Below are 24,257 nucleotides of genomic sequence, written 5' to 3'. Positions count from 1 at the left end.
GGGTAGGTCTAGAAATTGTTAGGATTCTAAAATTTTGTTAAGTAGAAATGCTTAATGGTCCTTAACCCTGTCTCTGGGTACTTTGCTCCGGAAGTGTTAGTTCTCTATCAAAATGTGAAATTATTAATTGCTCATTACGTATAAAATTCTTTTTGGAAAAGATTTGTATTCTCCACATTAAACATTAAAGTTTATTTTTTAAAGATTTTATTTAGTTTATTTGAGAAAGAGTGAGCAAGAGAGAGAAGGAGCAGGGGGAAGGGCAGAGGGAGAGCAAGAAACAGACTCCCCACTGAGCAAGGAGCCTGACGTGGGGGCAATCCTGGGACTCTGGGATCATGACCTGAGCCGAAGGCAGATGCTTAACTGACTGAGCCACCCAGGTGCCCCAACATAAATATTTATTTTAAAGCATTGTGTATTTATGAGTTAAAAGATACAAATCTTTAAAAAAAACTAGAAACAAGAAAAAAATTGTCTTAGTATGTATCAGCGCTTCCCACCCATCACGAGGTCCTGGGTTAGCGGCAATAAACCCAAAAGATAAAACCAAAATCTAGTTAAGTCATTAATAGTCACCAACACCCATAAGAACTAGGGGGCAGTGTTTGAAGCTTAAAAGGAGCAGTTTAAGGAGATGTTAAAGATAACTTTGCACAGTAGATTACGAGCATCAGTGAGCCCATAGCCTCAAGGGAGTCATATGGAAAGATACTGACACCCACGTAAAGAAACTTAAGTACAAATTCATGGGCTCACTAAAAATAAGCAGATCAAATGTTTCTCACATCAACTGTAAATCTATGCATTTTAGGTTAACTTAAACAGATAGCCCATTGCTTTTACAATCTTCCGATGTCCTTATTACTTCAAACACAGCACAGCGGACACAGTTCTTACTTCTGAAGGAGGTAAATTTAAAAATTGACCCCTAGCCACAGGCTGGAGTTTACAGGAGTTCGCACAATAAGCAACTCATAATTTACTCCTTTCTTGAGCAGACATCTATCAAGCACCTACTAAATTCAAGACTGGACTCACTGCTTTAGTCCACTGCTAGTGAAAAATAGCCGTAGGTAGGATCTCTTATTGGGGGCTGTGTCTTCAGGACCATATAATTAGGGGCCAGGATATTTCTCACTCACTAAGGAAGCAAAAGCATTTTTCAGAAGAACTGTGAAGACCAGAGGACCTCAATTTTAAAAACATGCCATTTATTTTGGAAGGAGAAGGGGTTAGAGACAGTACCTCTAAATATTTCCCCTTTGGCTTTTATCCCTTACGGTGCCAATTAACAGCAACAACAACAAAAACTCTCTTCATTATATAGTGTGATACTAGAATTATTCTAATAATAGAGTCATGTAATATGACTTTGTAATAATCCCAACTTTGTAATAATAAAAACACCAGCCTATTTATTCATATTGATATATTTATTCAATAAAGATCCTAACACTGTGCTAACACTGGAAATGCAAAGAATAATCTAACCCCTGACTTTAAGAAGCTGATTTAGTTGGGGAAATCAACCTACAGATAATTATAAGACAGTGTGTTCTTGGTATGGCGATATTTGTTCCTTCTGTTGTGGGCTCCTCTTCTGGTCTGGTGGGGTCAGGAAAGGCCTTCTGGAAAAGCCAGTGCCTGAAATTCATATTAGAGGATGGCTTTTAGCCAGGAATGGGGGAGGGGTTCTCCAGGTAGAGGGGACAAGGATGAACAAAATCATGGGGGTAATGTGGCAAGATAGGAAGCCCAGAAAGATTAGAAATAAGACTGAAGAGAGCGGTAGGGGTCAGATCAGAAAAAGCTTGGTAAGGGTGGGGGGAGCCACTGGAATCTTTAGGGTGAGAACAACAGGATCATATGTGCTTTATAGACAGTCCCTCCGAAGCCTGAGTGAAGGCTAGACCTAGGAGGCCAGGAGGAAGGTGGATGTAACAGTGGTTAGAAAAGCAATGATGAGGGGCACCTGGGTGGCTCAGTCGGTTAAGTGTCTGCCTTCGGCTCAGGTCATGATCCCAGGTTCCTGGGCTCGAGCCCCACATGGAGCTCCCTGCTCAGTGGGGAGCCTGCTTCTCCCTCTACCTCTTCCCTCTGCTTGTGCTCTCTCTCTCTCTAATAAATACATAAATCTTAAACAAAAAAAAAGAAAGAAAGAAAGAAAGAAAGCCATGATGAGGGCTTAGCATCTGTAGAATGGCTTTCTCATGTATTATTTCATTTGGGTTTTAGAACCACCCTTTGCAATCAGTAGGGTAAGATTCATATCTTCATTTTCTAAGTGCTTACCTCAGTGCCTTGTGCCACATCATCCTTGACCCTTACAGAAACTCTGCAAATTAAGCATCAGTAAGTCACTTTACAGAAGTTGATACTGAGACAGGGTCAGAAGCAGCTCCAGGTCAAGTGTCTAGTGCGGGATTCATTCTGAACAGCAAGCAGGTCCTGCTCCGCTCAAGAATGAAGCAAATCTATACCCCAGAAACACCTCTCAGGAGTCAGCATGGTGATGAGCCTGCAATGCCCAGCTTCGTAAGTGGTTCTGTGTCTGCATTTCGAAGTCCCATGGAACAAAACAGTGTGGCAGTTCCTCAAAATAGTAAACAGAATTACCATGTGATCCAGCAATTCCAGTCCTCGGTGGATACCCAAAAGAAGTGAAAGCAGGGTCTCCAACAGATGTTTGTATGCCTGTGTTGATAGCAGCATTATTCACAATAGTCAAAAAGTGGAATGACTCAAGTGTCCCCCAGCGGACGGATGGATAAACGCAATGTGGTCTGTCCATACAAGGAAATATTTTTCAGCCTTAAGAAGGAAGGAAATTCTGACATGTGCTTCAACATGGCTGAGCCTTGAAGACATCATGCTAAGTGAAGCAAGCCAGTCACAAAAGAACAAATACTATGTGATTCCAGGTATGGTAGAGACGGAAGGGAGGCTGGTGGTTGCCAGGCACAGGGGAGGAGGAGAGTGGGAAACTGCCGTTTAATGGGTAGAGTTTCGGTTTGGGAAGGTGAAAAGAGTTCTGTGGATGAGCGGAGGTGACAGTGGCCCAACAGTGTGAACGTGCTTATAGATGCTGAACTGGGGGCACCTGGATGGCTCAGTCGTTAAGTGTCTGCCTTCGGCTCAGGGTGTGATCCCAGAATCCTGGGATCGAGCCCCCCATCAGGCTCCTCCACTGGGAGCCTGCTTTTTCCTCTCCCACTCCCCCTGCTTGTGTTCCCTCTCTCGCTGACTGTCTCTCTCTGTCAAATAAATAAATAAAATCTTAAAAAAAAATAAATTAAAAAAGTTAAAAAAAATAAAAAAATAAAGACGCTGAACTATATGCTGAAAAATGGCTGAAGTGATCAATTGTGTTTACCACACCCACAGAAGTCCTGCTGAGCGTCCCATTATGGTCAGATGACCAAAATCCAGAAACTTAATAAATTTGTGATGAGAAGACTAAGAAGTGCAAGTCAAAAATTAAAGCAGACATCTCGAAAAACCCAGCCCAAGAAAAGAATGCTGGCTGGATTCCCAGAGGACAGATCACGGAAGTGTAAAGTTAGAACGTTCCAGAGGCACCCACCATTTAATTCAACCTCCACCTTTTACAGATGAACACATTGAGGCCCAGAGTCATCGAGTGACTTGCCCAGGGTCACAGAGCAAGTTCAGGCAAAGGGAGAATTCAAAGCAAAACCTGGCCTCTGCCAGACGGTCATGCCTGCTACTGACAAGGAACCTCTTTGAGCTGACAAATGTTTGCTCTGGCTTTTTTTTTCTTTTTCCTTTCCTTTCTTTTCTTTTCTTTCTTTCTTTTTTTTTTTAAGATTTATTTATTTATTTGAGAGACAGAGAGAGAAAGAGAGTGGGCAGAGGGGCAGAGGGAAAGGGACAGAGAGGATGTCAAGCAGACTCCCCACTGAGCGTGGAGCCCTACGTGGAACTCCGTCTCACAAGCCTGAGATCATGACCTGAGCTGAAATCAAGAGTTGGTCTCTTAACCAACTGAGCCACCCAGGTGCCCCCCCCCCAGCTTTTTAAAAAATCTGGCTTTCTTTTTAAGCAGAAAGAGAAACCAAACTTTCCATCTTGATAAGTCTTGCTGCAGTCAATTCATAGGATTACAATTATTGAAGAAATTTGGGTGCTTAGAATCAGTGTTTGGTTGCTGGCTTTGTCTAGGTAGCAAGGTGGGAAAGTGGTGATGAGTTAGAGTTCGTTCATTCAGTCATTCATGATCAAATATTTGAGGGCCTATGTCGTGCCAAATATCCTCTCCAGTTTCCAGTTTTTTTTCATTCATTAGCAGCTGTCTGCTAGCTTTATTCTAGATGTTGCCCTAACAGTCACCCTTGGACATAAACTGTAAGTTACTTTATCCTTCACTGACTTGCAGAGAGATCAGTAGGGGAACAGATATAATTGGAGGGGAAGTGACATGAGGGGAAGTAGGAGGGTGGCAGATGCCCTAGAGAGTGTGTTTCCAGCAAGGAAGCCACACAGAGCTAAAGGATTCTCACTGGAACGTGTGTCTAGGGGCTGCAGATGCGGCAGGATGGGAGCCCTGCTTGTGTAACTCGCCCCTGGCACAGACAGGACTGCCTAACATTCTTAGCGTCTGCGTGGAAGATCAGTGATACTCGCAGTGGAACTCCAGAAGAGATGTGGCAGGCAGTGCAACCTGGCAAAGCCCTTACGGTCCTGGTGTGACACCCCTATTATGTGGCCTGTAAGGATAAAGCCAGGCTGGCTCTTCGCAACTATATGCATAAAGATGAATGGAGCCTTGTTTCTTTTAAGTCCAATATTTGGACCTGCCAGCCTTCAAGAGCTTTTAGGTATAGGGTATGAGGTAAAACAGAACTTAAAAAAGAAGGCACAAGGGGCGCCTTGGTGGCTCAGTCGGTCAAGAGTCTGCCTTCGGCTCAGGTCATGATCCCCGGGTCCTGGGAGCAAGCCCTGACTCAGGCTCCCTGCTTCTCCCTCTCCTCCCTGCTCGTGCTCTCTCTTGCTATCTCTGTAGTGCTCTCTCTCTCTCTCTCTCTCTCTCAAATAAATAAATAAAATCTTTAAAAAAATAAGGCACTAGGGTAGGCTAGTAAAACAAGCACAAAATTTGAAACCACTTAAGAAGGCAGGGCACATTAGCGAAGTCCTAGTGCCTGGCACAGAGGGGACATAGGGTATATTCTAACTAGATTTAAAATTGTAAAACATTAAAGTGGCCATAGCAGTGAAGCAGAAATAGATTCTACTAGGCACCTGGGATGAGATGTTTTGGCATGGAGTTTGGCTTTATGTTTCTTGGAAGCCATGGTATAAAAGGAAACAGGTTGGGTTACATCATATTCTTATTCTGGCAAGATAAAATATACAGATTCAACTATAGAGAAGACTTTTTTTTTCTTCTGGAACTAAATTAAAGGAAGGATTTATCACATGGGCTCCCTTGAATATAATTTTGAAGCTGTGGACAGTATTTCAATACCATTTTATGGTCAACTCTGAAAACGTCATGCAGATGAATGGTTTTTATGCAACAACGCTTACAGCTTTGCACAGACACTCTCTGGCGTTATCCCTGAAAGTGTAAAGTATTTTTCTGTTAGAATGCTGTTGCAGTAGGATCCCAGGGGAGTCACTTTCAGGAAGTTACCTAAGGATGAGTCATCAGAAGAACCTGGGAAGTGGGCAGAATTGGACACCTGAGCGGGAAAAGGCTTAACTGTCCGTTGAGCTTAGTCATCTTTACTGTCAGAGAGAAGAGTATCCCTTGGCAGGAAACAAGAGCTAAGTGGTCCAACAGGCATTTAAGCTTTGAAGCAAGAATAGAATAAGCGCTGTGCTACTCTTGACGCAAGATGGCAGGCTCCGGGGATGGTCATGCCTGCTGCTCTTGGGTAGAGCAGCAATTAACAAGCAGCTAGTGAATTCACTTCACAGGAGCTAAACGGGAGCTTGGGAGGTAGTGGAAAGGCCACGGACTTTGAAGTCAGACAAGTCACGTTCAAATCCTAGCTCGGCTACTTACGAGCTATGTGATTTCACAAATTACGTCATTTTTCGGATCTTCCATTGCGTTTTAGTATCATCCTTTTATGAGTCATTTTGCTGATCAGAGATAAGATGTATAAACCAAAATAATAATAGTAGCTAACAATTATTGGCGCTTACCTCAGATGAAGCAGGATGTTAAGTGCTTTATGTGCATTATTTTGTTTGTTCTTCAAAGCAGTTTTCTGTGGTACATGTTACCTGGCACCCAAGTGTGCAACACATAGCACGTATTAGTATTATTAGTTTCAGTTATAGTAACAGACTGATTAGCTAACAGTGAAAGAGGCCATCTTTGCACTGGGAATGAGTGCCTGGAATAGGGATTGGCAAACTTTCGTCCACAGGCCAAATCAAGCCCATATCTGTTTTTGTACAACCAGCAAGCTAAGAATGGTTTTTACATATTTAAATGGTTGAAAAAAACCAAAAAAAAAAAAAAACACCCCAGAAGAATATTTCATGACATCTGAAAATGATATGGAATACAAATTTCAGCATCTGTAAATAAAGTTTTATTGGAACACAGCCATGTCCTTTTGTTTACATATTAGCTATGGCTGCCTTCATGATACAACAGCAGAGTTGAGTAGTTGTGACAGAAATACATATGGCCCACAATGCCTAAAATATTTACTAAGTAGCCTTTTACAGAAAGTGTTTGCTAATCCCAGACCTAAAACAAGACCTCCAGGTGCCAAGGCAGCTACAGGTTAGAAATTCTGCCAATCTCAGTGTAAGCAAGATGGCCCAGGAGTGAACAGTAAGAGATGGGATCTAGAAGGAGCAAAACTCCCATTGGCCTCATGGGAGGGCTAGTGGACAAAAGGTGTGATAGGCTGTTCCAGTGCCAGCTTGGATGGCTCGAGGAGAGAAAGCTTGGGATGGACCATCTATGAGCAATATGAGCAATGCTGAAGTGGAGCTGCAATCTGGGACCTGCGAGCTGTTCATTTTTATGCCTTTGTATGTTTGCTTTGTGTTTTTGTATTTGTTTGCTTTTCCCTTTCTGTTTCAGCAAAACCTCTCTTTTAAAAATTTGAATCTTATCCAATTTAAGCCAAGGGAAAAAATATTGATTCATACCTGAGCTAGGATAAAGTCCAAACTCTTAACTACTCTTAAGCCCTACAGTGTCTGGTCTGGTCCCTTCTCACTTGTTAGACTCATTTTCTGTCCTCTTCCTACACTCTGTGCTCCATTCCTACTGTGCAACTTACAGCCCCCAGAAGTAAGCCTGTTCCACATGCCATGCTTTTTTATACTCTGCTGTTCTGCTTTCCATGCTTCCTCACCTTCCCTTCCTGGAGAAATTCTCATCCTTCGAGACTCTGCTAAAATGTCACCTCCTCTGTGAGGCCTTCCTGACTATTTCCGCCCATGCTGGAAGAGATGATCACTCTCACCTTTTTGCCCCTCTACCTCCTATCACAACACCTCTGTATTTCCTTAGTCTATGAAGCCTTCACACTTAGGGAAGATGTAATCACTTACTTCTGGGACATGGTAACCGCAGTGTGTGAAGGCTGAGGAGAATCTGAGTACTCTAGAGGAGGAATGAACTTTCCGGCTCAAGAACCTGGAAAGATAGGTAAGAAATGGGGCAGATAAATGAAAATCCAGGTGAGGAGGGCCTAGAATGGCAAAGTTCCTGGCTGGGTTTCTGGTTGTTGTTGTTGTTGTTGTTTGTTTGTTTGTTTGTTCCTTTGTGAAGAATATTGAATAATTCTGTTTAGGAGATACCCTCAACCCTATAAGACAAAAAACACTATTTAGAGTATTGGTATCATAGCTTCCTGAAGATAGATATCACAAGACTGCTTGTAATTCAGAGAAGACCTTTCAGGAAGGGCTGAGATAGTATGGTCCCCACACCATATGATGATGGCAAAATGGGGTATATGGATAGAACTTGAACACATAGACAGGTAATTGGCCGGGAGAGGCCATCTTTCAATGCAGATGTCTCCTGTGAGCTCTTATCACTCTCATCTGAAACTTTAGAGTCTTGGCACTGCAAAGGGACCTTATCAGTAGCCTCTTGGTATTTGGCATTTGGTCAACCCAAGGGTTGTGTCTGCTCTTAAGTGCTCTTAAGAGAACTGTTGCTTGTAACCTGGATCTCTTCATTGAGCTGTCACTAAGATCTCAAAACCTTTATTTTATAAGCACAGTTTGAGTTTGATTTGTTCTGTAAACCCAGATTCCTTATCCCATTCCAGCCCACTGAATCTTATTGGCCACTTTGGGCTCTGTCACAACATTTTGTGAGAACTTCCTGTGGTTTATCTCCATCATGTTGACAGTTTCCGATGCAGAAAGGCTGAATGTCATATCAGCAAACTTAACAGCTCCTCTTTTAGATTAGTAATGAAAAATATTCCAGTACTAACATTTTTTTTTTTAATTTACAAGAGACTCTTTTATAAAGGTCTTTTTAATAAGTCAACTCTTTCATTTTAAGCAAACATTTACTTTCAGATTGCATTCTTTTTTTAACTACCAGATTTGGGTAAAACCAGGGAATGGTCTCTCTCATCAAGTGGGCCCTTGTAGCTTTCAGTCAGCTCTTTTTTATTATCCTAGTCTCTCTCTTGTTCCCCACATCAAGTTTCCAAACAGATCCATTATCCTTAAACCTCCCACACTCCAGGTTTCTGCAAAGGACCATGCCCGCTACTTTATGGAGAAGATAGAGGCTGTCCAACAGTAATGCCTTGGGTTCCTGCAGCCACGCAAACTCATCTGGTTAATTCTGCATGCATCCCCTGCTCTTTCTATACAGTCCCAACTCAAGAGGTATCCTTCCCTTGAGTTAGGGCCAGCCTTTAAGTCTGTTCCTGGGCCGGTGCCCTGGACCTTCTCCCTCCTCCTTCTCAGGGACCTCTCTCAGTGATTGCTGAGTCCTTCTCATTAGCCTTTATATACAATCCCATCCCATCCCATCCACCTGAAAACCTCTCCCTCAGGCAGCCCTCCTCTTCACAATTCAGCTTCTTAATTTAGAATTGTTTCTATTCTACTTCCTCATCTCAGCATCTCAGCTCCCTTTTAGTCTGGCTTGTATTCCTGTCACTCTGCTGAAACCGTCCTCATAAAGGCCACCAACGACTGCCTTGTTGCTAACCCCAATGCATTTGTCTTATGTCTCAAAAGCATTTGACTTTACTGACCACATGCTTCTCTTTGAAAAATTCTCTTCATCTAGTGCTATACTTTCCTGGGTTGCTTTTTCCTCTTGCTTTCTTCTTGGGCTCATCTTCCTGTGTCATCTCTTCAATGATAGTTCTACCCTGGGCTCTGTACTCCCATTGTCCCCACTCTTCCCAAGGCTTTTTTTGATTCCAAGTAGTAGGACCCCAACTCAAAATGTAACCAACCAAACTACCACCACCACCACCATCACCAAAAACCACAGCAAAGGAAATATATTGATTCATGTGCCCATAAAGTCTAGCGGTAGAGCTGGGATAGCTGGTCCAGAGATGTAAAATAAGGACATCACAAACAGCCTCACTCTGTCTCTTAGCTTTGTTTTCCTCTATGTTGGCTCCATGCTCAGACAGCCTGTTTCCAAATGATGGCAAAATGCCTGCCAGCAACTCCCAGCTTGTATCCAATCCTCTTAACAAACAATGGAGAAACTTCTACCCACTTTCTTAATCTGGAATTCTAGGAATCATTTTTTGACTCCTCTTCTCCCACTGCTTAATCAGCATGTCCCATCCCAACTTCTAAATCTCTCTCCCTCCCTGCTGCCAGGATTTTAGTCCAGGTCACCACATTTTGTCTAGATTCCTGCAACAGCCTCCCGGTATCTTTTCTTCACATCAAGCCAGGGTTTTTTTTTTTTTTTTTAAGATTTTGTTTATTTATAGAGAGGACAAGCGGAGGGAGAAGCAAAGGGAGAGGCAGAGAGAATCTCAAACAGGCTCTGTGTTGAGCGCAGAGCCGGACGTGGGGCTTAATCTCACAATCCTGAGGTCATGACCTCAGCCAAAATCAAGAGTTGGATGCCTAACCCACTGAGTCACCTAGGCGCCCCAGCCAGGGTGATCTTTTGAAAATGATAATCTGATCCTTTCACTTGCCCACACTAACTTTGATGACCCCCTGCTTTGGTAGGAAGCTAAAGGCAAAACTCCCTGTTAGGTTCTGTAAGCACTTGGGTGATAGGGCTCCTGCTTACTCCACTTTTCACCTCATCCCTTGTTCCAGGCAGTTGGGCCATAGATGCCAGATTATACCTGTCTCCAGCCATGCGCTTCTTCACGTACAGCTCCCGCCACCTGGACCATTTCCCTCTTGAGCGCTGTCCTCCTAAACTCTACTTATCCTTTCAGGTCTCCCATTAGGTATAACTGTACTGAGAAGAGCCTTCCATACTGTATGAGATACATATTTCTTCCTGTTAGAACGTTCCAGTTTTCCCATATTAGCAGTTAGCGTACTCTGTTGTAATTGTTAATTCATCTGTATCCCTCAACAGACCGTAAAGTCCGCGAAGGCAGGTATTTCCCTTGTTTTGTGAAAGATCCCCAGCATCAGAGTAAGACACCCAATATTTGTTTGAATTGTGAGATTTAATGAGATATTTATTGTACTAGGAGATTTTCCAGTTTTCTTCTAGATTTGAGAATCTGGTTTGATTCAATAAACTACTGGAAAACCTAGAATACAATGTCTACTGCCTTTTTTTTTTAAAGATTTTATTTATTTGAGAGAGAGAACACAGAAGGAGACTGAGAGGGAGAAGCAGACTCCCCGCCAAGCAGAGAGCCCGATGTGGGGCTTGATCCCAGGACCCTGAGATCATGACCTAACCTGAAGGCAGACGCTTAACCAACTGAGCGACGCAGGTGCCCCGTCTACTGCCTTTTTAAAAACTGTGCTTATTGGTCCTCCTTAAAGAATACTAGAGTTTTAGAACTGAAGAGAACCCTAGTTATCATCTATCACTATTTCACTTCATTTGGTAGCTGAGGAAGAGGGAGCTCAGAGAGACTGTTACTTGTACAAGCCACAGACCTAACTGGACTCGAACTCAGAGCTCATAACTTTCAGTCCAGGGTGTCTTGGTCTTCCATGGTATGGTGATATCAGCACTTCTAACAGACTAGTGCAATATGATTTTTATATTAATTCAAAGAACTCTTATTGCCTCTAGCCTCACATGTTCTACTTTTTTAAATGTACTTACTAGTCCTGTATGTCTCCATAGATTCCAACAGTTTCTCAGGATGAAAGGCCATTCCCTGGTCTGTTGAGGCCCAAGTGTCTTCTGGAGTTCTCTCCTCCCAGGTAGGGTTGATAGTGTATGCCATTGGCTTCTTAATGTACTGCCCACAAAACATTAGGAGTTACACATTGGATTCAGTGGCTTCACTGTTTTGTCTCAGAAGGGTAATTACTGAGTAGATGCCATCTGGATTTAATTTGAGGAACACTCATGTTGTGTAAAGGAAGTAACAGACTTCTGTTTAACTTGTGTGAACTCTGTTCTCCATTGCCTCTCTGAGGCTTACTGACTGATGTCCATTATGAAATAGGAGCTTGAAAAGAGAATTGCTTCTATAAAAACCAAGTTGAGGTGTGGAAAAGACTGGATAAGAGTAACTTACTAAGAATAGTTCTAATAGAACTGGATATGGGTGAGGAAACAAATATGAGGGAGAATTGTTAGTTAATTGCAAATTTCTTTAATTTAAACATTTAACGTATTAACAACTTTTTAAAACCTTAAAGGAAACCAAAAATGGAACCACTTAACCAAAGCATTATGACACTCCAGTTAATGGACCCATTCTAAAAGAAAATTCCTTGACGGCTCATTCAGAGATTGTGCATAAATGTTCTTCAAGCATTAATTTAGAATAAGATGTGCAACATACCTTTTCATTGTGATGCCCGCTTCTCCAGGGCTAGAACTATCCCTATGTATTTCATTTCTTCTAAATTTTACTGTGCCTGATACAACATCCTGCATATGCTTCTGATGATGGAATTTTATTTCCCTAGCTATTAGTGGGGCCAGCCACTGTCTTCCTTCCTTCCTTCCTTCCTTCCTTCCTTCCTTCCTTCCTTCCTTTGACTGGCCATGCACTTTTATTATCTCTATTTGAGAAGAGACAGTATTATCAACTAGTTTTTCTTACTCTGGGTCAACATTATTGCTTTGTTTTCATCTTCACTTCCTTCTTTTTAACTTGCAGACACTGTTTCTTCCAAAAAGGAGAGAGAGAAATGGAATATATAAGGAGATGTTCAGTCCATCGATCTCTATCAGGGGTTTGGCATGTATTTGTAGTTCTTGATACTAAAAAAGAAACTAAAAATGAAGGGAAAGACAAGTTAAGATATATTTAAAACAGATGTTCGTGCTTAAATTAAAAAATTCCAAATGCAGCCCTTTGACCCAGCAAGTCTACTTCTGGAAATCTATCCTATGGAAATAATTAAACACATGCAAAAAGATTTAGCTCTAACATGTTCAGCTCAGCCTTGTTTATAATGGAGGTGAATTAGAAACAACTTGAATTTTGGGCCATGGGGACTTAACGTATAAATACAAGGGGATTCCTTAGTTAGAAATAATGTATTTACTGATATATAAAGAGAGTTACACTTCATTAATTGGAGAAATGTAAGCTCTGTGTACAGTTTCATCCCATTTTTGTAGGAGAAAAATATGCAAAAATGACTATAAGGATAAACAAAGATTATATGGTGGTAATGAAATTAGTTTTTATCTGTGTTTTAAACTTTTCTACAATAAACTTCTATAAAGTTCTTTTATATGACTTTTTTCTTGAGAAGTAATTGGTTATAAATAAATATTGAAATATTTGAGGTCTTATGAAAAGGAAAGCGTTTATTTTACTTTCTTGCCTAGAACCATTTTTTCCTAGATGCAGTGGATTCCAAATCAATAGTTATATTAGTTGGAGTCTTGGGAGAAGAGAGCAGGTGACTTGGGTGTTATTTCTAGTTTACTTACTAATTCTCCTTATAACCTTGGGACATTTATTTTTTATCTTTTTGTCCAGTAACTCTCTCTGTAAGATGTGGAGAACTTCCTCATTATTACCCCAGCAGAGATATTGGAAATATCACTGGGCTCCACTCCTGGACTGGAACATAGATACACATAATAAATACTAAATTAAAAGTAACCAATTTATTGTAAAATTCATAAGAATTCACCTGGCACCCAGGGTAACTTGTCATTCTTACCCCAACTACTCTGAACATGCACTAAATTGCCAAATTAATTCTGAGCCATTACTTATTAATGAATTCAACAAATATCTGAAAATTGACAGCCTGGGTTCAAATCCTGGCTCTTCCCTTTAACTCTGTGAGCTTGGGGAAGCAAGTCAATTTCTCTGGGCCTCCCCTTCCTTGTGTATAAAATGGATAGTTATAATACATTGTTGTTGTGGGGATTAAAGGAGATACAAAACGTATGATGCAGGGCACATAGTAAGCTCTCAATAAATAGTAACTCTTAAGTGCCTAATAAGTGCCAAATGCTGAGATTCACATTCATTCATTCAACAAGCATTTATTATTTATTATGGGCCAGAGTTTTAGGTGCTTGGGTTACATCAGTGAACTCCTGTTACCGTGGAGTTTACATTCTAGCAAATGCAAAGATTAAATACAATGTAGTCTAACCGTGGTTATTGACAAGAATTTCTATTATTACTATTAATATGTCATGTGGCAGCTACCATATAAGTGGTTTTTATATATAATCTTATTTTCTCATTAACCGTGTGAGGTAGGAATTATTGTTGTTATTCGATGGTGAGGAAACTGAGCATCAGAGGTGTAATATATTAAGTCAGCAAATAAGTAGAGGAGTCGGTAATCAAGCCCCACTTACCCACCACGCCTTCCTACCTTCACGTGGTGAGTCATCCATTGGTGGGGGTTATTTTTGCTTATGGTTCTTTCTTCATATCCTTGCCAACACTTTTTGCTCTGCAATAGGAGCTGCAAGGGAACAAAATTTGAGTTGCCCTTATTTTGTATTAAAATACTTAATTATCTCTGCAGGAAATGCTGAGAAAGAATAAATGACTCTCCTCCATGTGTAGAAAAAGGGTCATAATTAGCAGGAGAGAGAAGTCGAGATGCGGCCTCAAGAGAGGCGCGTGGACGGGGTCTGGGGGAGGTTCCCAGGGGAACCCCCCTTGATGCGGATCATCCTACCGAGAGGGAAACGAAGAGTTGATGCCTCCGGTTTGTATCTCATGGTGTTGCATCATCGACATTTCCTGGCTCCTCCAGCTCTAAATCTCTCTCCTCCTCTGCAGTTGCCCAACTATCTGGAATGTTCATGTCCTCAAAGTCATGCCTGATAACTATTGCTAGAATTTCAAAAATTATTATTATGAAATATTTCAAGGATCTAGAGAAGTGTAAAGAACATCATGTACTCACAACTGTTTAGTCAAATCTTCACATTTTGCCTTTTTGTTCCAGTTCCTTTTTTTAAAATGAAACATATGGATGTAGCTGAAACAACCCCCTGTGTACCTCTCCCCAGTTTCACTCTCCTCCCTCCCTCCCCTCCAGAGGCCACCACTGTTCCGAATGATCATTACGGTGCATGCTTTTGTCCGGTCCCTTGCTACATATAAATGTGTGCGTAAATACACTTACACGTGATGCTCTGAGGCACATTCTCGTAGCTCTGTCCTTGTCCACCTGGGTGGGAGTTTCTCTACCGTGTTTGTCTAGAGCTGCAGTGCTGGGTCCTAGTGAATGCACACTGAATCGGCCAAATTTCTCTCCCCAGTGGTTGTACCAGCTTCTGCTTCCGCCCTGCCGTAGTCGTGCTTACTCTTGTCTGATTTTTAAAATTTTTTTTGCCGATCTGATGAATGTGAAACGATTTCTCTTAATGGTTTGTATTTTCCTTATAATGAGGCTGAACATTTTTTCATGTGGTTATTGGCCATTCGTGTCTCCTCTTGTTGAATTATTTGTTCATATTCTTGGATTTTTTTTTGTCTGTCGTGTTGTTCTTTTTCTTGTTGGTGGAAGTAGTTCACTGTATATTCTGGTTGCTACTTTTACCAGTCATACGCTGTGCAGGGATCTCCAAGTCTCTTGCCTGTCTTTTGCTTTATCTATGAGGTATTTCAGTATACAGACAAGTTTAATTTGAAGGTAGTCAATGATTTCACAATCTTTATTTTGTTTTCAAACGTTATTTAAAATTTTTTTCTCCCACTCCAAAATCGTATGTGTATTTTTTTCTAAAATTTTTTCAAGTTTTGATGTTCACATTGATCATGTAATCCATCTAGAATTATTCTGTGGTTGGTATCAGCGAGGGATCCATTTTTCTTCTTCTTCCATACAGATCATCAGTTGGTCCAGCACCTTTGTCGTACAGTCTGTCCTTCACTGATCTGTTATGTCTGTCTGAAACCAAGTTTCCATACAGTTGGGTTCATTTGCGGGCTTTTTTGGTTGACTGATCTAGTTGTCTATTCCCGGGCTAATGTAGCACTGCCTACATACTGGAACATTTTGTACATCTTGATATCTCATACACAGAGGGGGCCTACATTGTTTTCACTTTGTTCAAAAATTTTTTTTTTTACTCTTAGTTCTTTATTCTTCCACCGGATTTTAGGATCAGCTTATCTAGTACCAGAGAGGTACCTGTGTTACAACCAGTGAACCTATATTGATGCCTCATTATCATCCAAAGTTTCCATCCAAGTCATCAGAGGTCATGAGCTTTGATGAATGTGTAATGACCTATATCCACCATCATAGTAGCATCTAGAATAATTTCGCTGCCCCGAAATCCTCTGTGTCCCACCTATTTGTCGCTCTGTCTTCTACCCCTCCCTTTGTCCATTTTAAAACCGGGTTGTTTGTTTTTGTGTTTTTAAATTTATTCTGAATATTAATCTTGTATTGGAAGTGCGATTTGTGAATATTCTTTCCTATTCTGTGGGCTGCCTTTTCATTCTCTTGATAGTGTCTTTTGGTGCACAGAAATTTTAAATTTTCATGAAGTCCAGTTTATCTATTTTTTCTGGTGTTGTCTATGCTCTTGGTATCATATTTAAGAAACCGTTGCCAAATCCAAGGTCATACAAATTTGCCCCTATGTTTTCTTCTACGAGTTTTGTAGTATTAGCTCTTGAATTTAGGTCTTTGATTCATTTTGACTTACTTTTTGTAAATCGTATAAAGTAAGGGCCAACTTCATTCTTTTGTATGTGGCTATCTGGTTTTCCCAGCATCATTTTTTGAAGAGACTGTTCTTTCCCTTTCGAGACGCGTTGGCACCCTTGTCAACATCAGTTGACCATACATCTGGGGTTTATTGCTAGGCTCTAAATTTTATTCCATTGGTCTATATGTCTATTCTTTTACTAGCATTATAGTTTTGATTACTGTGGTTTTGTAATAAGTTTTAAAATCAAATGGCATGAATATTCCAACTTTGTTCTTCTTTTTCAAGGTTATTTTGGCTATTTTGGGTCCCTTGAAATTCTTTTTTTTTTTTTTTTTTTAAAGATTTTATTTATTTATTTGACAGAGATAGAGACAGCCAGCGAGAGAGGGAACACAAGCAGGGGGAGTGGGAGAGGAAGAAGCAGGCTCATAGCAGAGGAGCCTGATGTGGGGCTCGATCCCATAACGCCAGGATCACGCCCTGAGCCAAAGGCAGACGCTTAACCGCTGTGCCACCCAGGCGCCCCTGGGTCCCTTGAAATTCTTAACGAATTTTTAGGATGGGTTTTTCCATTTCAAAGAAACGGTCCTTGGGATTTTGATAGAGACTACATTGAATTTATGTGTTGCTTTGGGGTAGTATCTTAACACCTTTTAAATCCTTGAACATAGGGTGTTTTTCTATTTATGTAGATCTTTACTTTCTTTCTAGAGTGTTTTACATTTTCTTTTCACAGATTACTTATGTTGGTTGTTTGCTGATGTTTGCTAGGGAGATAGTAGCAAATCTCTATAGCACAACAGAAGAGGTTTTTCCTGAGATGTGAGGTCTTATAAATGTTACCTAACATGGGAGAAAGCAACATAGTATTACTTTTAGCACCAGAATTGGTTTCCTTAGTGATGATCTTTTAGGATTCTTGAATAGGGGAAAAGAAGTAAAAACTTCTCTGGCTTACAGATTCTCAGGAGATTTCGTTAACCTCATTATCCTCAGTAGGTCACAAAAGATTAGTTTCCGCTATTTGAATTTGATTAAAACAAAAAAATTTTTTGGGGGGAAAGATTTTTCTTTTTTTCTTCTTTTTTTAAAAGATTTTATTTATTTATTTGACACAGAGACAGCCAGTGAGAGAGACAGCCAGTGAGAAAGAGACAAGCAGGGGGAGTGGGAGAGGAAGAAGCAGACTCCTAGCAGAGGAGCCTGACGTGGGGCTCGATCCCAGAACACTGGGATCATGCCCTGGGCTAAAGGCAGACGCTTAACGACTGAGCCACCCAGGCGCCCCTCGGGAAGATTTTCGTGTTGAATCCATGTTTAATACTGCAAAATCTTCTCTAATTCCATCTTCTATCATCATATTCTCATTACAGTCTATATCACCTAATAATATAGGACGAAATACTCCAGGTGTTTGATCTGAAGCCCTATCTTCTTATACCCCAAGTTAGTCATCATCCTTCAAACATCTAAATTTACTGGCACATACCACACACCCCTCCCCGCCCTATCATTAAGTTCACAATATGCTGTGAAAATTACTGAAGTTACTCAATTTTTACTAAAACATTCAGGGAATTAGTTTTCTCAAACTTTTCTGTCTCCTTAATACAGAGTCTGGCTATACCCAGTCCCAGGAAAGAGTGACTGCAAACCTTTTTCCTTCAGATAACTGTTCTGCATCAAAGCAGTGCTAAACAAGGAAAACCAAGAGCTACTATTTAGTTAGGCTTTCAGGCTTAGAGGAAAAAATGGCAGTTCTTTGTTTGTGAGCCACAGCAAGATGGGAGGAGGGGGGGATTTAGTCTCTGGCCCTCTGCGTTCCCCTTGCATTTGCTTATTGACCTTTGTAAGGTCAGCACGAATCTTCTAATGTCAGCACAGTCTTCTAATGTCAGAAGCAAATATGAAATACTCCCTTACTATTCTGGGCAATTTGAAATCTGTCAGCTGTTTTAATTTTTACAATAAGTCTGCAAGACAAATATTATTATGCCAATTTTATAAGAAAATCAGCCTCAGAAGGATTGAATAACTGGCAATGGTCATGCAGAGAGTAAGTGACAGGGCTGGGTTCAGACCAGAGCTATCTCGTTCCAACACCCATGCGCTTGTCATTTTCCTAGTCTTGGCTTCATTAATCTTAAACTTTGGGACTAAAAATCATTTATTCTTCAATAGGTATCTGGCAAACATGAGCCTAGCATCCTATTTTTCTTTCTACTATTTATAGAATGATTCAACCTGGTTATAATGTCCTGAACCAGGACAGTGGAAGAACAAGCAGAAGGGACTAAAGGGAAAGTTGCTATTGACGTAGAGACAATAGGAGTTAGTTGGTGATCAAGTGGGTGGGAAGGAGCAGGTGGTGTCAAGATGAGTCAGAATACAGGCTCATTGAGAACCATTCTGCCTTTTAATATAATCTATTCATTTCAGAGAAGCACCTGCCATTAAAAATGCTTTTTTCTGAGGTATTCTATACCCTTGTTATTTATAATTTACCATCTGTGAGCAATCAGAAGTCCATGACACATAGCAGTTTGGATTGAGCTAAGGTGGAATGATCTTGAATTGTGTGTGCTATATAGGAGGGAGGCTCTTTGCTTCTAAGAGCGCCCAGGCAAAGGCCCAGCCTCCTTATCTCACTGCAGCTTTGCTACGTAAAAAACAAAAAAGGACTCCTGTGAAGGTTGAAATGTCATTTACATTCTTGAGTTTTAAAATATTCTTTTATACTGGAGTGTAGTAGCCCTCTGTTTTATTTATTTATTTATTTTAGTCTGTCTAGCATCCTGAGTACTGAGATCAGGTGTTCTTCACTTCAACCATGTGATGCTAGAAGGAACTGCCATGCTCTTACAGCTCATTGGTCCAGGGTGGACACCTGGCCATTGCTGGTCAGTCAAAGACTCTTCTCATGATATTTAAACTTAAAACCAGAAAAAATTTGAGCAATTCCTTGCCAGTGGTGATACTCGACCAACCTTTCAGTGGCCATATTTCCTACCACGCAGAGCAGGCAATGAACATGGCTTGCATGGAGAAGCATGAGAGATGGACAGAGGTGTATGTGTCCCTGGGTCCTGTTCTTGTGGTCACCTGCTGCACCCCTGTCATTTAGATTTTGTTGTCTAACCATTCCTTGAATTTGGTCCTCCAAGACAACACCGTTTCTGTCATTTGAGAGCCTATCATTTATAATCAAGACTAATAAAGGGGGAAGTTTTATGCAATAGTGCAGTTCTCATGTTTGGGATTCAGGAAGGTTTTAGGATAGATCCCTTGCAAACATCAAGGTCCACTCTAATTTTTCTCAAGCATTGAGGGGCTTGATTTTCCATCTAATTCTCCTGACTTTCCTTTAAATAAAAATGTTTTTTTTTATTTTCTTAAAAGATTTGATTTATTTATTTGACACAGAGAAAAAGCTAGCGAGCGAGCGAGAGAGAGAGAGAGAGAGCACAAGCAGGGGGAGCAGCAGACAGAGGCAGAGGGAGAAGGAGGTTCCCCACTGAGCAAGGAGCCTAATGCGGGGCTTGATCCAAGGACTCTGGGATTATGACCTGAGCCAAAGGCAGCTGCTTAACTGACTGAGCCACCCAGGTGCCCCAATAGAACTGTTTTTTAAATGGTAAGAAACTTTGTTAGCTTCAACTATGCCCAAACCTACTCAAGTAATTTGAATATTAGCTTATGTTTCCCACGATTACTAAGGAGCTGAGAGAAAAACTGGCCAACTTTCAAAATGTATTTATTAAGGTTCTGAGATGAATAAGACCATCATCATTTGGGTTCGAACTGCTAGATACTGAGTTTCAAACCCACTGAAAGGAAGATAGAGCTGTGGCCTGGAGAGCTAGGATTGATGCAGCCATCTTGTAAATGATTGCCCTTTCCTGCCCTGGAACCATGGACAGTTCCACTCTGCCCAGCCTGACTAGGCAGGTCGCAATGACATCTAGTCAGGTAACATGAGCATTATAGGAAAAAAATTTAAAATATAGTATTCTTATTTTTACTGTTTCCAGCTGTAAAATTCTTTTTTAAATTGTATTTTATTTTATTATTTATTCATTTTTTAAAAAGTAGGGTCCATGCCCAACATGGGGCTTGAACTCATGACCCTAAGGTTAAGAGTCACATGCTCTACTGACTGAGTTAGCCAGGTGCCCCTACAGCTGTGAAATTCTTATGTTGCCCATTTGAGCTGCCTTTCTTTATCTTTCAAAGTTTCTGAACTATGTAAGAATAGTGGTTTGGTTTTTAATATATACATCTTTCACATTGTGTGCAGTATTTTTTGTTTTCTAAGAGTAATCTATGCTCATTTAAAAATAAAATTGGAGGGGGGCGCCTGGGTAGCGCAGTCGTTAAAGCGTCTGCCTTCGGCTCAGGGCGTGATCCTGGCGATCTGGGATCGAGTCCCACATCAGGCTCCTCCGCTGGGAGCCTGCTTCTTCCTCTCCCACTCCCCCTGCCGTGTTCCCTCTCTCACTGGCTGTCTCTCTGTCACATAAATAAATAAAATCTTAAAAAAATAAAAAAATAAAAAAAAAAATAAAATTGGAGGGGCGCCTGGGTGGCTCAGTCAGTTAGGCATCTGCCTGCAGCTCAGATCATGATCCCGGAGTCCCAGGATTGAGCCCCGGATCAGGCTCCTTGCTCAGCGGGGAGTCTGCTTCTCCTTCTGCCTGTTCCCCCTCTCATGCTCTCTCTCTCTCTCTCACTCTCTCTCTCTCAAATAAATAAATAAAATCTTAAAAAAATAAAAATAAAATTGGAAACCACATCAAAGCCTAAAGACCAGAAAAAAATTACCCATGATTACACAACTTGAAGCCAGCAGCATTCACATTTGGGCGGATTTCTCTGGTATCTTTGGGGAGTACTTTCTAGGCTTGACTTGGCAGCCAGCCAGGCATCTGTCCCAGAGTCTTTGACCTCCTGCACTTTACTCTTCCCTTTATAGAAATTTACTTAATTTCTCCCTGCCCTTCCCCTTCTACCCTCCCATAGTAAAAGTTAAAGCCAGCTGTTCGAGGATTCTGGTAACTGTTGAGGATGGCTGGGCATGAGCATCCTGGCAACGAGGCAGGCAGGGAGGAATGGGATCCCGGCTCTGGTGAAGGGGAGGCACCAGGCGGGGAAGCATTTCAGCTGGACAGTGGCTCAGAGGTTCAGCCGTGATGGCACCCGTAGAAACAGCCCAGTGCTGCAGTGTAGAAATGTTGTGCTCTCTCCCTTTCATTTTCCCTACCGTTCACAGAGCTGGCCAGCACTCAAGTTCATTCCTCTGTACAGGGCGAGGAGGAGTCCCACGAAAACCAGCTTCATCCTCATTCTGCTGGGCCTCCTTGGAGGGTGTTTTTACATTTTTCTTTTCTTAATTGTTTTGAACAGGTAGACCTTCACATGGTTCAAAATAGATCTAAGCCCTTTATGCCCCAGAAGTCTCCCTCCTTCTCTTCCCCATCACGCACTTTTCACCTTCCCTCGAGTCACTGCTGGTCTCAGCCTTTTGTTTTTGTGCGTATTCATCTAGAGTTTACTTAATGAATATTAAAGCAAATACAAATATATTCTGCATTCTTGGTTTCCATCATAAACAAAAGGATGCCTTGTATACACATTTTCTGCAACTTGCTGGGCTCCCCACCCCCCACCTTAATAAATTTTGAAGACTTTGAAAGATATCTACACATTGGAAGCTTCCTCATGCATGTTTATACCTTCAAAGTATTCCATTGTATATATGTAGCATAATTTATTTAACCAGTCATCTGTTCAAGGGCATTTGAGTCCTTTCTAATCTTTTGCTATTTTGAATAATGCTGCAATGAGTAACTTTGTATATATCTTATTTCTTAAGTATGGCTGAAAGGATACATTTCCAGAGGTTAAATTACTGGGTCAAAGGGGATACTTAGTTGTAATTTTGAGCTATGTGCCCAAATTCCTTCCACAGGGGATTGTACCAATTTATACTTACACTGGGAAAGTATGAGGGAAGTTGTTTCTCCTGAGGGATTATTACATGCGGCTTTGAATTCTTCAGTTGTTTTAACTTGGATGTTGTCCTCCTGGTGAGATGGCAAGGTTCTCAAGAGCAAGGGCCGAGCGTTTACTGCTTTTGAATCATCTGCGTTTATAAACTAGTATCATACGGCACCTTAGGAGCACAATAAATTTGTTTGCAGTGCAATTTGGAAAAAGATTCCAGCTAGATCCTAATGATAAAAGATTTTTGTGCTTGGTAAGAGTTCAACTGAACTGATTTCTCCCCCCTGCCCAAAGTAATTATGGGGCTTGTTTCACGAAGTTGTGGCATGAGTCCTGAGATGAGGTGCTGTGAGCTGGGCTTACAGCGGGACCGCGCGTGTGTGTGGGCGTCTATCCTGGAAGCCAGGGTCTTTCTACCAGATTCAATCCAGTGGCGCCTTAGCATCAGCAAGTCTGCGCGCCTGTCCCGTCATCTCTTTTCCTTCACATGGGCTGCTGCCTGCCCCAGAGTAAGCAGGAGAACAAAGAGCTGCTTTTAAGTGTCTTGTCTACTGCATATGTAAACATTACATCATTGTAATCTAGCTTTCCTATATCCTAGTGGCAAAAACGTACCAACTGTTTCTTTGTTCTTTTGGTGTCCGCTGTGTTGGCTTCGCCCATGTGTATTGTCCCGTATTGGCACCCAGGGTCTTCAGACTTTTTGGCTTGCACATCCTCCAGAGGGATTCTGTAAAAGGACATGCCCCCGCACACCTTTATAGGCTATATCTAAAATGTTAGGTTTAAATCGTTGTGAAGGATATGTTTTATAGTTTATTGCCAATATTAACTTAAAAAAAAACAATCACTGAATATACACGTACCTACCTACGTGGGTGTGTTAAACCATTACACACACACACACACACACGATATTTATCAATCATACCAACAAAATATCCCTGTTTCTATTTTTTGCTTTTTTTCTTCTATTCGTATCTTAATGGGGAGGGTTTTATTCTTTGTTTTGTTTACATATAATAACATCTGTCAACTTTAAGTGTACAGTTTGATGAATTTTGGTAATTGCATATAATTACATAATTTTACCACAAAGAATATTCATGTTGAAGCTTGTGTGTGTCTGTGTGTGTAATACATGTATGTACTTACATATATTGTGAAGCCTCAGCATAATATAAATGTGTATATATGTATGCATGCATGTATATGTGTATTTGTTAAAATACAAACACCTAAATATAAAGTCTTAACTGAATATATACAGATATATCTATCTATATGTTTGATAAATGTAAACACACATATATGTATGGTACATCTGTTATAGCACATATATAGGAATATGAATATATATATACACACACTTATATATCCCTATTGAAGCTGTAAATTATATAAAAATATATTTATGTTTTGTGTACATATATGAATAATGTATATAATACAAGATAAAATACAAGTATACTTACACAAACTATAGATGCTAAACTATAGAGCATTAACACGAATATATAGATAGGTCGATTGATCCAGATGTATGTGTATATATGTGTGTGTATGACACACACACACTCAAAACTGTGACATTATTCTTTTATATGTGTATGGAGGAATCTAATAGTGTTTGATACCCACCATCATCCATTCAAACAATACGGAAACAAGCTGTCCTTTAAACATCAGAAATTTTATATCATTCTTTTTTTTCCCTGAATTTGAATTTCCATTCCTGTATGAACTTTTCTCATGTATATTTTTATGCTTAAAAACCTTTCAGTGGGGGCGCCTGGGTGGCACAGCAGTTAAGCATCTGCCTTCGGCTCAGGGCGTGATCCCGGCGTTGTGGGATCGAGCCCCACATCAGGCTCTTCCGCTATGAGCCTGCTTCTTCCTCTCCCACTCCTCCTGCTTGTGTTCCCTCTCTCGCTGGATGTCTCTATCTCTGTCGAATAAATAAATAAAATCTTAAAAAAAAAAAAAC

General features: G+C 40.9%; 1 long non-coding RNA gene across 1 annotated transcript in view; it reads left to right on the top strand.

Annotated features, from left to right (window-relative positions):
• LOC103675950 overlaps positions 1–24,257 on the top strand; it is a 48,354-nt gene that overhangs the window by 1,642 nt on the left and 22,455 nt on the right. Inside the window, exon 2 of the long non-coding RNA XR_571961.1 lies at positions 11,279–11,358. This is a non-coding gene — a long non-coding RNA (uncharacterized LOC103675950). The remainder of the gene's footprint in view (positions 1–11,278; positions 11,359–24,257) is intronic.

This window comes from Ursus maritimus, unplaced genomic scaffold (genome assembly GCF_017311325.1).
Source record: "Ursus maritimus isolate PB19 unplaced genomic scaffold, ASM1731132v1 scaffold_11, whole genome shotgun sequence".
Lineage (NCBI taxonomy): Eukaryota > Metazoa > Chordata > Mammalia > Carnivora > Ursidae > Ursus > Ursus maritimus.
This window is presented reverse-complemented; position numbering and strand designations above follow the sequence as displayed.